Here is a 13990-nt window from a genome sequence, read left to right as displayed (position 1 = left end):
CATATTGAATTCTGATTATGCCTTCAGTGGCATTGACTACCCCTCCCTGTCTGGTGTCATTTGCAAATCTGATGAGCATCCCCTCAATTCCTTCATACATGTCATTTATAAAGATGATGAACAACAATGGGCTCAGGACAGAACCCTGGAGCACCCCACTTGTCACTTTTTTCCAAGATGACAAGGAACCGTTAGTAAGCACCCTTTGGGTTCGGTCAGCCAACCAGCTACAAATCCACCTGGCAATTATCTCACCCCTCCCACTTTTTAACCAGCTTCTCCACAATAATATCATGGGGGACTTTGTCAAAAGCCTTAATGACATCAAGATACACTATTTCCGCAACACTCCCCTGATCCACCAAGCTTGTAACTCTATCAAAAAAAGACATGAGATTCATCTGGCATGACTTGTTTTTAAGAAACCCATGCTTGATCACAGCATCCTTTTCTAAACGCTCACAGACCGACTGTTCATCAGGTGCCAAATCTAATCTGAGAGTATGTAAGGGCAATTGAAGAGTGGGACCTACATTTTAGAAATAAATGTCCTTTCAGTACGAGCTGAATGCATTTTTATGTTCCCAGGCCTTTTTAAATGTCATATAATTGCTTTTATTCTTCTGCTGTGGTGTTTTTATTCTCTTGCTTCAGCTGCTTTTATATATTTTGCTATTTTTTTGGAGGTATTGTTCTAATTGTTGTTGTTTTTATTGGCTCTTCTCTACCCACCCTGAGAGCATTATTGCTGAAAAATTGTGTATACATTTTAATAAATTACAAAATACATAGTCAGGACTGGGTAAAAGTGTGCGTATTAACAACTCCAGTTTTGATGGATTAATAATTTCATGTACATATATCCCCTAAGAGAAGGCACACAAGTCTTTTTATTAGTGATGGTCTGCTACAAAGTATACCTGCAAACAAGGAAGCGTGCTAGAAGGCATCAACACTATTAATTTTAGTAGAATTCAAAGCACCTGGATGTTACTGAGGTAGCTCAGTACATTCTGAAATAAATAAAATGGAGCACATAACTCTTTGTGATTTACCAGCACCACCTATTGGCAAAATATAACATTAAAAAGGGAGTTCCTCTTAAGAGTTTCCTTACCAAAGTGTATCTGTACAGGTTACAGATTTTATCCAGATTCACACTGTTGGTCCTTGTTCTATACCAGATCTGTTCAGCCAGTCCTTTTAGAATGGCCCCAAAAACCTCCCCACTCTCCAAGAGGCCATTGAAATGTATTTAAAAGCCATTGCTTTGAATCAACCACACTTTGCTTGCCTCTTTAGGCAGCCCCCCCTCCCCTTCCTTCTCCCTTTCTATCACTTGGCTGTGTCAAACTATAGATTATGGGTGCCTCAGAGCAGGGGGCCCATCCCCTTGTACTCTGTAAAGAGCCAGTCTGATGGCACTCTAATATAATTTCTATACATATGTTAATAATAAAACAATAATATTTAAAGTATTTTTAAAATTAAAAAAATCATTGGGATGAGGATGACCACAGCCAAAATGATGAGTAGTGGGGGGGACAGACATGATAGAGATACAAATTTCTCATGGAGAGAAAGTGAATAGAAATTCATTTTCCTCATTCTCTCCTTAGGCCACCCATGAAGATGAGTGTTAGAACACCCAGGATGGACAAATTTTTTTAAAAAAATAATAATAATATTTATTAAGAGTTTAAAGATTACAAAAAGAAAGAAAAAGAATTAAACAAATCAACATAATAAAATACAAAAACACTACATAAAACATTGAATTAACAAAACAAAACAAAAACAATTAAAAACACTTCCAATATTTTCAATCTTAACTTTCATTCACTTGTTTCATTGACTTCCTCACGCCTCCCTTTTTGTATTCCACTTCAATTAACTGTTTCAGCAATTCCTTTCCATCTTCATCTATTTTCTGTCCTGTAATTAATCTTAACATATTCTAACCTTGTTTTTTCCCTTTAATACATTAACTATCTGTACCTAGTTCCTTATAACATTTCTGCCAAAGCCATATAACTTTATTCCACCATTTTTCTATAGCTCATTAATTTTACAATATTTCTGTAAATAATCTTTAATTTTTTTCCAATCTTCTTCCACCGACTCTTCTCCCTGGTCTCGGATTCTGCCAGTCATTTCCGCCAATTCCATATAGTCCATCAACTTCATCTGCCATTCTTCCCGGGTGGGTAAATCTTGTGTCTTCCAATACTTCGCAATGAGTATTCTTGCTGCTGTTGTTGCATACATAAAGAAAGTTCTGTCCTTCTTTGGCACCAATTGGCCGACCATGCCCAGGAGAAAGGCCTCTGGTTTCTTCAGAAAGGTATATTTAAATACCTTTTTCTTTTCATTGTAAATCATCTCCCAGAATGTCTTAATCCTTGGGCATGTCCACCAAAGGTGAAAGAATGTACCTTCAGTCTCATTACATTTCCAACATTTATTTTCGGGCAAATGGTAAATTTTTGCAAGCTTGACCGGTGTCCTGTACCACCTGTAAATCATTTTCATTAAATTCTCTCTTAGGGCATTACATGCCGTAAATTTCATACCTGTGGTCCATAACTGTTCCCAGTCAGCCACCATAATGTTATGTCCAACATCTTGTGCCCATTTAATCATAACAGATTTCACCGTTTCATCCTGAGTGTTCCATTTCAACAGCAAATTATACATTCTTGACAAATTCTTAGTTTTGGGATCTAACAATTCTGTTTCCAATTTTGATTTTTCCACCTGGAAGCCAACTTTTTTATCCAAATTATATGCCTCCATTATTTGGTAATAATGAAGCCAATCTCGCACTTCGTTTTTCAATTTTTCAAAACTCTGCAATTTTACCCTGTCTCCATCTTGTTCCAAAATTTCCCAATATTTCGGCCATTTGGCCTCCATATTGAGTTTTTTCTGTGCCTTCGCTTCCATTGGTGACAACCATCTTGGGGTTTTATTTTCTAACAAATCCTTATATCTTATCCAAACATTAAACAATGCTTTCCTAACAATATGGTTTTTGAATGCTTTATGTGCTTTTACCTTATCATACCACAAATATGCATGCCAACCAAATACATTGTTAAAACCTTCTAAATCCAGCACATCCATGTTTTCAAGAAGCAGCCATTCTTTCAGCCAGCAAAAAGCAGCTGATTCATAGTAAAGTTTAAGGTCTGGCAGGGAAAATCCACCTCTTTCTTTAGCATCAGTTAAAATCTTAAATTTTATTTTTAGGCTTCTTGCCCTGCCAGACAAATCTAGAAATGTCTCTCTGCCACTTCTTGAAACAAAATAACATGTTTTTTTCACACAGTACAGAGTTAAACTATGGAATTCGCTCCCAACTTGGATAGCTTTAGAAAAGGGTTAGGGAAATTCCTGAAGGGTAAGGCTCCTAGCCATGATGACTATCTTCTGCCTTCAGTGTTGGAGACAGTGTGCCAATTACTGGGAATCACAAGTGGGGAGAGAGTGTGGGGTTGTGTTTGGGTCCTGCTCATGGGCTTCCCATAGGCAACTGGTCACTGTGGGAACAGAATGAGATTTTGGTCTGATCCAACAGGGCTTTCTTATGTACTAAATATGCTCATGTCTCATTGGGAGTGAGAGCGGTGGATTGGCACATCCGGATTGTTGTTATCATTGTTGTTTTGTTGGCCACTGTGAGAACAGGATGCTGGCCTAGATGGGCCACCGGCTGCATCCAGCACACTCTGCTTACGTTCCTACTTCTGCAGAACTCAGGCTCCCTGCAACATGCCACTACTTCCCTCTTTGTTTTCAGTGGTCCCATTTCAGTCCCATTTCTGTTGGCGCTCAGCACTTGAGTTCACTCTTAGAGTGACAGTTCATGTGATCAAAAAAAAAGAATCAAGCAGGTGCATTTATGAAATAAGCTAACGTTACGGAAGAGACTTCAGTACTGTAGCATTTCTTATACTAACAAGCATACACAAGAGGGAGCTCCGGGACTGATGAGAAATTCACTGTATCAAACTGGATTTTAAATCCGAACAAAATAACCCGCACTTCATTTTTCCCCACCTGGAAAACGATAAGGGCAATACAAAATACATGGAATGAGAATGGGTAGGGAAAGGCAGATTGAGGATTATATCACTGATTGGTTTGATGAAAGGCCAACCTATGCAGCTGTCTTTGAAACATATTTGTAACTTTCTTATGACTGTGTCTTTGTTTCAAGAGCCTACATGGTTGAAGTAAGCTGGAGTAAAACTGATAATAAAATGCTTATTAACTAGCCTTTGTTTCAAGAAATTGTAAGAGAAAGCAACTGTGTTTATTCCAAGCCTAACTATTTAGGCAAATTGTTTAGTTAATGGCTTGATTCAGGAAATAAAAAGCACATTTGGGCGCATCTCTTAGGTGCAGGAAATAATACATTTCAGAAGGGCAAGGGCACATATTTTCAACTTAGTTGTAATTCTAAGTGGTACAGGGTTGCATTAACGGGATTTCCAGGTGCTGATATATCCTTGTTATTTCATTTTTTATTTTGTTATTTATCTATCACCATGGGAACAATACAGAAAAGTAACTCAGGAAAGCAATGCAGTCATTAAAATGACACGCAATATTATTTTTGACCAGGATGCTCTTGTCTAGATGCTTTCCAAAAACGTACAGCTATATTTGAGCCTGTTTTATCATCTTTTTTTTAAGTCATCTTTTTCCTTGTTTTGCATTCAGGAACATTTAACAGACTTATCAGAAAGGAAATTAAATATTGACATATTTCTGGGTTCCTTTCCCCCCCCCCCCACCCAGGACTTCTTGTGCCAGCAGTTCTCATTGGCTATAAGCAAGTTCATGTTCTGTTATGGAAACTTAGAAAACATATACTCTGCTTACATTCCAGCTTTCTGCAGCCATATACCTACATAACCAAAAGCCAGATCCCAGCATTCCATCACACTCCAGCATGACCAAGTCCACACATGTCTATGCAGATATGAGCAGATTTATGTCTTAACAGATGAGGTCACATGGGACGTGGGGGGAAATTAAGCACCCACCCCAATGGTATGTCTGAGTATGCCCTTTATGTAAAAACCTATATGTTGTTTGCCATAGAGAATAAAGAAAAGGGTTCTTTATAAATGCTTCATAAGCTTCTGAACTGTACAAGAATATTCACCAAGCATGGGCATTCAGATCAAAGCGATCTTTATTTTCACCTATTCATGCTCCCAAGGGACGCGGGTGGCGCTGTGGGTTAAACCACAGAGCCTAGGACTTGCCGATCAGAAGGTTGGCGGTTTGAATCCCCGCGACATGGTGAGCTCCCATTGCTCGGTCCCTGCTCCTGCCAACCTAGCAGTTCGAAAGCACCTCAAAGTGCAAGTAGATAAATAGGTACTGCTCCAGTGGGAAGGTAAACGGCATTTCCGTGCACTGCTCTGGTTCGCCAGAAGCAGCTTAGTCATGCTGGCCACATGACCCGGAAGCTGTACGCTGGCTCCCTCGGCCAATAAAGCAAGATGAGTGCCACAACCCCAGAGTCGGCCACGACTGGACCTAATGGTCAGGGGTCCCTTTACCTTTTTTTATTCATGCTCCCAGGCTGGCCACCTAGTTTGGTTGCTCTGAGAACAAAGAAGGTCTGTGGTGGGCTATTAGGTTAACTAGATTAAAATTAATTTTGGCTACCCCAGCAATGTCATGATGATTCTGGCTTCTAACAAATTTAAGATTGTACGTGTGGCTTAGTGGTTGGAGTGTCAGGCTAGGAGCTTGGAGATCAAAGTTCAAATCTCTGCTCAGCCATGAATCTCACTGAGTGATTTTGGGCCGGTTGCCGCCTCCTAGTCTAAGCTACCTCACAGGGTTGCTTTTTTGTAAGGGTAAAACAGATGGGAAGGACCATGTATGCCACAAACTTACAAATAAACCAAACTTGGAAATAAAATAGCATAATAAAAACCATGTGGAGATTATTGTGGTGTTGTGGTGTGCAAATAAATTTGTATGTGTAAGAATGTCAAAGATTAAACTAACACATTCTTGCAGGAACAAAACCAACTATTTGAAGGTTATTTAATAGTTTAGGTGTCAGAACTCACTCCTGTGCCCTTGAGCTAAATTTCTGATGATGAAGAGACAATGAGAAGGTTCTCAGAAACAGAGTGCAGATCTTGAAGCAGCTTCATATGGGCTATTTTCTCCTGTGTACCCTGCAGTTTTCTCATTGCATGCTGTGACTAGCTAGAATCATAAATTGACATGACCTTTGCTTGCTATTAAAATATATCTTGCCGCACATACATACTCCCCGGGAGATTCGATAACATTAATGGAACTTTTAAAGGTTTACAGTAGTGTGTTGCAATGCCTCCCCCCCCCCCCACTAGCGGGGGAAGCAGAGGAGATGAAGGAGAAGTAAGTGGCACATTGCGTGCCATGAAAGTTCCAGTGCTAACCTGAATTTGGAAATCAAAACCAGGAAGCACCTTTAGCACCCTTTCATTTTAAGGGTTCACTGAACATCTTCTTAGATTCTGGATTTCCCTTCCCTTTGCTACTTCCCATGCTGTTCTTACACTATAGCGAACACCACTCAATATATGGTTAAAGGGAGTCCCTCGTAGCCTGGTGTAGTTGTCACTAGGGTAGCCTGTTTCAGGCTGGTGCCTTCCAGATGTCGTGGACTGCGACTCCCATCAATGCCAGGCAGCATGGGCTGTAGGTCAGGGCTCATGAAAGTAGTAGTCCATCTGCAGGGCACCATGCTTGCGAAAGTGTCTCCAGGGGGAACAATAACTCCACAGGAACTGATGGGATTCTCGCCCCCCCCCCCCCCACTGGCCCCATCTCCAACCTCTGTAAATTGAGCTGAACTCTGTGCAGAACTTATGGAAGCTCTACACATGTGTAAGCTGTCCATGGTGCCTTTATCCATGTGGTGTGTATCCCACAAATAGAAATTCCTCTGAACTTCTGTTTGTTCAGAGGAACTGCAGAGGAACTTCTTTGCTGCAATCACTGCTGCCCAGTCACTTGTCCTCAGTGCACAGAAGATGCTCTTCCTTCTTGCTTCCATCAATACTCACTCGTGCTTAGGCAGAGGGGACAAGTGAAGATGCAGTGACTGCAAGGAGAAGGAAACGCAGGGGCAGGACCCCTGTTAGGGGGTGGTCCTTGGCAGGTGCCCAACATTTCAGGCTCTGTGCTAGTACTGTCTACATTCGCTCCTCCCCCTTCAGTTGCTTTTTCACTCTGCGTGGTTGCTGGCTCAGGGCGTCCAATTTAGATGGTCTTGGAAAAGCCAGTAAAAGGTTTCCCCTAAGCCAGTGGTTCCCAACTGAGAGTCCACAGACCCAACCAGCAGGGTACATGGCACCATTCACATAACAAAAACTACCAGAGAGAAATCAAAATTTTAAAAAGTAGGGGGTCTGTGGCTTGGCTTTTGAAAGTCACGGGGTCCAGATTACTTAGCTAATTGGGAACCACTGCCCTAGGCAACTCTTTCAGAACAGCATAGATTAGTGACCCTCCCAAACTGAAAAAGACTTATCTGAGAGCTTTAAAAAGCCACATAGGTTTATAAGCTGTTGTGCAGGATTGTGTGTTTGTGACAATCTGTGTGACGAGCAGTTTGTAAATGAGAAGGAAGAAATGGGGTCAGTTATTGCAACAGGCAGTACCAGCCCCAAGGTGGCATCAGGATGAGCCCCTAGCCCAGAACACAAGCTCAGAGTGAAGCAAGATGCTAGGTCAAGCATGCACTGCCACAACCTGAGACCACCGGTTGAATCAAAACTAGCAACTTCCTTCAGGGAAGGGCTGCAGAGCACATACTTGGCATTCAGAAGGTCTCAGGTCCGTTACTGACCTCTTCAGGTAAGGCTGGGGGAAATCCCTGCCTGAAGTTCTGGAGAGCTGCTACCAGGCAGTGGAGGCAACACTCAGCCAGATGGAACAGTGTTCTGACTCACTTTAAAGGCAGCTTCTAGTGTCCCACCCCACCCCAACCTGCAGTGTCTGCGACTGATGTCACCAGTAACCACATTCCATGCAGCTGGCCAACCAAAGTAAGTTTAGAGGAAAGCGACTATTTAATTCCTCAGAACTGTTTCCTTTAATTAGTGAAAGAATCTGAACAGCCTGGAGCATCATGACAGAGGTGATGGAACTAGACTTGCTGCAAGTGTAAGCATTGTGGTTTCTGCATATTTCATACTTTGTGTAATATTATTTTGACTAAGTAGTATTGCAGCAGAGATTGTGTTTAAGGGGTGCTTAGAGTATGATCCCCATGTCAAGCAATTTCACCTATGCGCAGGGAGCGGAGCATAACTGCCCACATAAGTGGGGGGATGCCTGTATTGGCTAAAGTTATTGCATAATTGTAGGGACAGCCCAATGGCTGCAGCTTTCAGACTCTTCATACTGACTTATCTGCTGAGGAACCACCACTCTGCAAATTCAGAGGACCCTATCATCATGATTTAGGGTTGCCAAGTCTGTCTTCAACCTAAAGTGTTAGCAGTTTAGCTGCCTTCTCAGGTTGTTCTGGGGAAGGACTAAAAATCTCAGGCTGTGTGCACAGACTCAAGGGAATGAACTTGAGAGCATATTGCTTTTAATTTTGTCCTTTCTACATCAAGATCTACTTTAGAAGTCAGGCTATGTTCCCTTTCTCATCTGACTCCACTATCTAACCTATGAGCATGTCCTGCCCTCCCATGAGGCGTGATGAGGCAGCCACCTCAGGCATAAGATCTGGCCTCCTCCACGGCTACCCACCAGTGCAGCCACCGTCTCCACACCCATCTGCCACTGCTGCCTCCCTTAAGCCCAGCTTCCATGTATATCTTAACTCCCGGATGAGTCTCAGGATGTGGGTCCTGTCTGGCAACTCACTGAAGCCACATGTAAACAAGTGCAACCTAGTACATACCCAAAACTACTATGTGTTTGTGCACTGATTAGTGTAGGTGGTTAGGTTGTCTATCAGGGAAGCTTATCTGCTATTCTTGATCATCTCCTTGAGGAATCTCTCAGAACTTCCCAGATGCATTTTTTAAACCGTCGATTAAGTATTCTGAACCAGAAATGGTTAATCCAGAGCCAAATTGAAATTAACTCAATTTTTATTGCCTGAATAAGGCCCTTCGCCAAACAGGGCGGTCCTGAGAGTCAGCATACTGCTTCCTTCAAAACTGGCTCTTTAGATAATGTAGCAACAAAATCTAAACACTGTCAACAGTCCTGTGCATTCCAAGCATGTAAACCCTATACTCTGCTAGATTTGGTTTCCCTAAGGCAGCAGCTGAAACTGCTCAAATTTCTCTAGACTCCACAATAACAATGCCCTCCTGTCTACAGCAAAGCTTTCTTTTCTGAACGGGGATCAAAGAGACTATGTCAATTCTTTCTGTTGATACACAGATTAAATAAGATCAGCAGCAGGGTAAGCTTAATGTGTGGGCCACCACAAGTAAATTCAGGAAACGAGGAATGTGCAGCAGACCACAACTTAGTGAACTAATGTATTGCATGGGTTCAGGAGTGAGAATAATAGAGAGCCTCTGGTTTCAAGAGGAAATCCCGCAGCCAAATACATCTGTATTGACACCTACCTCAAGAGAAATAGCATTTCAGGAAATGGGCTTGTTAGGGGTGGGCACCTAGAAAAATGAGTAAATAGCCACATTATTGTTTTCCTTCTTCATGCTTCTCAACAGGATTTCCTTCTTCCATCACGAGGAACTCTTTGGTTCAGTAGCAGGAATAATTTCCTCTTTCTTTCTTGAAAGAGAAGCCAAAACAGAGATCAGGAGCTTGGGACAGAGACAGCACTTTAGTCAGGAAGAGGAGGAAGATTACTAATGACAAGCTGCAGTTATTTATTTGCACTCCTCCTTTATCTACGAATAGTATTAGAGAACGTAGCTTCCAGAATTACATACACATGTTAGCACATTAGCATCTGCAATTCCTTATGTCTGAACCTATACTAGTCGAGACAATTGTGGTCATTTCCAAAGGAGCCACAGGCTCCCTATGTCACATTCAGAAATCACTTCTCTCATTTTGCCAGATGGAATATACCCATTTACTTATTTTTTAAAAGATTGATAAACCACTTAATATTCACCAAAGCACTTATGCTAGAGCCAGTGTGGTGCACTGTGGAGATTACAGTGCCGGACTGAGACCTGAGAGACCAGGGTTCAAATTCCCTACTCAGCCATGAAGCTCACTGGATGACCTTGGGCCAGCCACCACCTCTCAGCTTCACACAGGGTTGTTTGTGAGCATAAAATGGCGGGCGGGGGGGGGTAGAGAGAGACAGGGAGAACTGTGCGTGCCACCTTGAGCTCTTTGGAGGAAAGGTGGGCTATAAATGTACCGTAATATTGTTGCACACCACCCCAACGTCCAAGTAGTATGAGATTCCTGGAGTTCCAGGCACTTACCTGTCATGAACTGGCACGATGACGGGGACAAGAAAGAGGATCCTGGTGAGGGGTGTAGCCGGAGGCAAGCAGGGGATGGGGAAGGAAGTATTCACAGGGCGATGGAGGATGGCAAGGGATGGGGTCGGTGCACAGGAACCAGGGCAGCAGGACCCAGAACCAGAGGGGCCTCTGTCTCCACAAACACAGCAGGCTCTGAGGCATAGGGAGCAGCAGGAGTGGTGCTTTAGGAGGCTGAGGCAGCTCCCTGGCTGGCCAGGTGGGGCTTGTTAGCCCTGGGAGGAAGTGTGTGATTCCTCAGCTGGAGTGGGCTTGGAGCAGGTGAGGGTCACATGCCTCATCAAGCCCAGATGCTGCAATCAGCATGCAAAGTACAGAAGGGAAGCAGAGCTGAGGGTGCTGTGTCTGCTCAACTGCTCCTGCACCTCCACAGAACTGTGCTTTGGGTTTGACTCTGGATTGTATCCTGACTGCTGGACTTCAGACCTGGCTACTTGGATTGACCCTGGACTGTGTGTCTTTGGACTTTGCTTGTGTGGATTGAACCTCAGACTTTGGACTTGGCATACTGACTTGCTGCCAGGTAGGCCAGGGGTCGTATTTCCATTTGGATTGTGGTTGTGTCTTTATGATATATGATTTATTCACACGTATATACAACCTGAGCCTATGCTGGAGAGGTTCACAGCATTAACACCCCAAAGAGTCTCTTTTTCTCCCATAGTCATAGCCTTGGGATTCAAACATAAATGAAATGTTGCTCTCAAATGTTGCTCTGACAATCTCTCTTCCCCTTCCTCCATCCCTCTCCATCTTGCTGATTTACCTTTAGGTCACTACCACTTTTCAACTCTACACTTGGGCTTTGTCTTTCTAACTTTCTCCCCTTTCCTTTGTTCTCTTAACGGTCCATCACCCAGGTGATCACCGCAACACAGGAAGCTAGCCTGCCTTACATTTTAACATGCAGGATACAGGGGCTAGGAAGATTTCACATACAGCCTACTTCTTCCCCTGCAAACTCAGAACTGTATGTATGTATGTATGTATGTATGTATGTATGTATAAAGTGGTGCTGTATGATCTAAAAAAGAAAATAGATTTGAAAAATGCAACATTGCAACCTGTGCACCAATTTAAAAAAACTAGGTTTTTTCATGTTTAGATTTATTTTCCTGGTTGCTACTGCAGAGCCCCCTCCTCCAAAGGGGGGGTGTGTGGAGATTATTCCAGTGTATGAAGGGGGAATTAATACAGCCCAAAGACACTTTGTCCCCTCTGCCGTCAGTTGCTCCTTGATGAAAGCTGTAACAAGGGTCACAATGATGCTTCAGAAGCCTGAGGCAGAGCTCAGAATATTGGGTTTTAAAGTTGTAAGGTTTTTTTTTTCCAGTGCTTGAAACATTTCAACATAACACTTCTATCTTGAGTTATTGTTGTCAGAAACAGTAGGAATTGGAATATCTGGCAAACTTTCTGGAGAATATGTCATTTGTCAGCCGGATTTGGGTCAGAGATGGGCGAGGATAAAGGGAAACACATACAGAAGCTAACCAACACTGTGGATATAAATAAAGTCTAGATAACAAGAGAGACTTTTGGATAAGGGAAGTTTCACCAAGCTGGTTGACTAGAAATCAGATTATGCAAGTGAATGCAGGGCCATGATTTCTCATAAAGAGAGAAATGTTTTGTCCCTATAATGGTCTATTTGATACCTGACATTTATCTTATCTAATATAAAGACAAAACACTCTGAAAAACATTTTTCACTCTGAAACAACATCTGGCTCTTTTGGCAGGCTGTGTAAGGCTAAGCAGCTTAAATCTGGGAGGGAAAATGTTTCTCTAATAATCCGCTTATTTGCAAGTGGCCTAAAGAACCAGACAAATGCTGGCCTTATTGATTAACCTGTCTGATTTTAATTATTTATATTGCTTTTCACAGACCCAATTGCATTTTTAGTGATGTGATAAAACTGCATCTCTCATCAACTACCCATACATTTCAATTTTAAACAAATACTGTAGTTGTAAACACGTTTGAGACAGACTGCAAAAATCCCACTAAAATCTCTGGGGATTTAAGTAGCCTAACTGTATGCAGGGCTGTGGTAAATATATTTTACAGGTGCTCTTAATCAAAACCAGTGTTTGGCAACCCCAAATGTTTTCCCAGGATCCGAGGATCAGGATCACGCTTACCCTCCTGGGTTGGGTGGTTTAGACTAGCCAGTAAACCAGGGGTCGGCAAACTAAGGCCCAGGGGCCAGATCAGGCCCAATTGCCTTTAGGATCTGGCCCACGGACTGTCAGTGGATCAGCGTGGGGATTCTGTTCGTTCGGGCTGCACCATTTCCCCTACACACACACACACACACACACACACACACACACACACACACCCGTGGCGACACCTCCTCCCTCCCTCCCTGCTTCTCGCCGTCCTGCCTAGAGGAGGAAGGGGGCTGGGCTGAGCTGGCTGAGCACAATTTTAAACAGCCCCTCCCTGGAGCCAGCCCTTTCATGCCACTCATCTTCCCCCCCCCCCACCGCCCTGGTGCTCCTGTGGGCCAGAGAGCAGAGCAGACGAGCTCCCTCTGCCTACCTATGAGAAGCAGCGGCAGCAGTGGTGGCGGCAGCCCCTGGGAAGGTAAATGCAGCAGCTGTGGCTGGGGTTGGGGAAAGGACTTTCAGCTCCCCCCCCCGGTGCTGCTTCTCCGGCCCACCACAAGGTCTGAGGGACAGTGGACCGGCCTGCGGCTAAAATATTTTGCCGACCCCCGCAGTAAACCATTCAGGTTCAAGCATAGCTCAGTTGGTTAAGGCATGGTGATGATAATGCTAAGGTTGCAGGTTCAATCCCTGTATGGGACAGTTGCATATTCCTGCTGGACCAGATTATCCTAAGGCTTCCTTCCAACTCCACAATTCTATGATTCTAAATCCTATGATGGGAGGGGGAACAGGAGGTCCATTTGGCTCATAGTCCCAACATTTAGCCACTTGATTTTTTGTGTGTATTTGCAAAGTTTTGCAAATTCTTTTCTAAAAGTTGTTCTTTGGTTAAAAAGGGGGAAAAAATGTTTGTTGATAGTTGGCCGTATTAAAGAGTTAAAATGTTAATAGCTTGGTATAAGGCCCAGCCCCTTCCACTCTGAGTGGTTGTGAAGTAAACCCCTTCCATTCTCTTTGGCAGGAACTCCATGCGGAAGTAGTCTGTGGATGAAGAGGGTGCCTTGGCGTCAAAAGCAGGCTATACACCACTTGCTCTTATTATTATTATTTATTGAAATTATATGCCACCCCATACCCGGAGGTCTCAGGGTGGTTCACAAAAAAAGATCACAATATATAAAATCAAAAATTGGAAGAGTCTGCAGCTTTCCTTCTCCCCTCTGCTTATTGTGATCTGCTGCTTCAGCTAGGGGGGACTTGGAGAAGGGGAGGAGGAAAAAAGAGGGGCAGCTTTGTCATCAACTCATGTCCCGAGCCTATCCTTGGGTACTTGAGTACATATTGCCCTG

The 13990-nt window shown here is 43.2% G+C and overlaps 1 long non-coding RNA gene across 1 annotated transcript in view; it reads right to left on the bottom strand.

Annotated features, from left to right (window-relative positions):
* LOC307213105 overlaps positions 1-10170 on the bottom strand; it is a 29112-nt gene extending 18942 nt beyond the window's left edge. Inside the window, exon 1 of the long non-coding RNA XR_013837386.1 lies at positions 9624-10170. This is a non-coding gene — a long non-coding RNA (uncharacterized lncRNA). The remainder of the gene's footprint in view (positions 1-9623) is intronic.
* Positions 10171-13990: the final 3820 nt, after the last annotated feature.

The sequence above is a fragment of the Podarcis cretensis genome (assembly GCF_951804945.1).
Source record: "Podarcis cretensis genome assembly, chromosome: 3".
Taxonomy (NCBI): domain Eukaryota; kingdom Metazoa; phylum Chordata; class Lepidosauria; order Squamata; family Lacertidae; genus Podarcis; species Podarcis cretensis.
Note: the sequence above shows the minus strand (reverse complement) of the source record. Positions and strands in the feature narration are given on the sequence as shown.